Raw genomic sequence first — 2,229 nt, forward strand, 5'->3', positions numbered from 1 at the left:
CAAGTTAATAAATTTGAACTTATGATATAATATAAAACCAGCTATGTAATCATTTGAAAGATCAATTAATTAATTTTGTGAAATCTTGAAATGAACGACAACTTCGCAAGTTATATCTTGTTTATTATAAATCATCATATTCATCTCGACTAAAGAGCCAAACGCGATGTTATTGCGACAGATTGAGATAAGAAAATTTGGAAACTAAGGAATTTGAATCCTATGATTGTATATAGTTTCTAAATTTTCTTATCTTAATCTGTCGCAATAACATCGCGTTTGGCTCTTTAGTCGAGATGAATATGATGATTTAAAAATTGGAGAGCCGACTTAAAAATATTCTTATTATTGCTTGTTTATTATGTTTACAAGATGGTTTTCTCGCGAAAGATATGAAATACCTAAAATCCGAATAAATTACGCGTTCCAGATTACACTGTATATCCGAACTCAGTAAAGGAAGCAAAGAAAGAAGAAGGCAAAGGAAAAGAAAGAGAGAGGGTAGAAGTGCGCGAGAAAAGAAGCTCCAAAAATAAACCTCTCGAGTGAATTGACTCGTAAGGGCACGTGCCCCATTGAGGCCTCGCCCTTCTGTGGTTTTTGCGGGGCCCTATGGGTCGCATCGCGCGCCGACGTTGCATTGCTGTTGTCGTTGCTGCGGGCATCCTGAGAGCGCGCGGGACGGCAAGTGTCATCGCACCCGAAAACAGCTGCTCCGACCGGCCGGGGCCCTCAGGGCCCTTTGGCAGCCGGATGCCCTCCACTTAAGACTCGCTCCCTTTCTGCCCCTCCACCCTTTACTCTCGAGTATCTGACAAATCCGATCTTCCGCAAAGCACAGCATGGCAGGGAGTAGGATGAAGAAAAAAGTCGGAAAGAAGAAGAGGGAAGAGAGAAAGAAAGGGCGAATGAGAGAAAGAAAAAAGGAGCCCGCCGCCGCCGGTCGGCGAACTCTGGGCCGCAACGGGTCGAAAGGGACGTCTATAGGACTAATTGCGCTGATTTTTACGAGACTCGCGAATGGCGGTCTCTTCGCTCGATTTCATCATTCCCGCATAATCTTATATACACATCATTATATCGAAATTTATCATTAACAGCTGGCATTTTTTTCATTAATTTGAATATATACATTTATATACATATGTATACATGATTAAAATGTCCTGCAATTATGTTCTACTGTTTTTTAACAATCTTGAATTCTTAAACTATAATCAAAATAATTTTTTTCCTAAGAAAAATGTTGGAAATTAGGGAAATAATCTTGGAGCAGGAGATAACAAAATGTCTTCCTACATTCTAATTTTAAGGAATCCGAGAATAAAGATGTGTGATAAAGTTAATCAAATAGCAAAAAATTATATAATAGAATATTTTTTAAATAATATTTTCTCTGTCCACAAATATATTATCCTTTCCTATAAAATTTACTCTGAAGAAAAAAGGCTAGATCGAAAGAAGACACGCAAATAATATCATCAGTGACAGGTCGGTGAACCCTTCGATGAGGCACGCGTCGTTCGCATTTGCACTAATTATATTGCATTTTGATAATTAAAGCAATTTGTAAATCAAGATTACAGGGCGATTGATATCGTATCGTTAAATATCCCGTAAGAGTGGCGTTAACGAATGCGTCCGCTGGTCGGCACATCACAGCTGACAACTTCGACTATCGAACGTGCGCAAAAGAGGAAAAAAGATCCGTTATATAATCACCGACGAAATAATCAGCCGCCAAGATATAACAAAAATGTTCCACGTTCGATGCACTCGGGGTTAAAGACACAGACCCCATATTCCACTTCCTTCTAACTTCGATCTATCTTTTTTGTTTTTCTTTTTGCGCGTTCCTCACGTTCCCTCCTGCGCCCGCCATATTTTTAGCCGTGGCGATACAGATCTCTCACGAGCTTCCTACCGCGGTCAAGGAACCCTTTGGTAAAGGCCCTAAGGGCCCACATTTCGTGCATGACACCGATGCGTTTTTAGCAGTGATTTTCTCAGCCCAAATTGTCCCGTCATTTGGTCTCGCTCCGAGTGATTGTAGTATTTCTCTTGATTTCTTTTGTGTCTTACCAAGCAACAAAAGGACATATTGTAGATAAATATTTCTACAATCTGTACAGTTCTTTCATTGGTTTTTCATGTATTACGAAGTATCCGGCAGTTTCCCCCCAAAAGCTTTTTCATCCTATAATTACTAAATTTGAATTATTTTGCTGT

This window comes from Nylanderia fulva, unplaced genomic scaffold, assembly GCF_048542155.1.
Source record: "Nylanderia fulva isolate GAGA-0341 unplaced genomic scaffold, ASM4854215v1 Scaffold49, whole genome shotgun sequence".
NCBI lineage: Eukaryota > Metazoa > Arthropoda > Insecta > Hymenoptera > Formicidae > Nylanderia > Nylanderia fulva.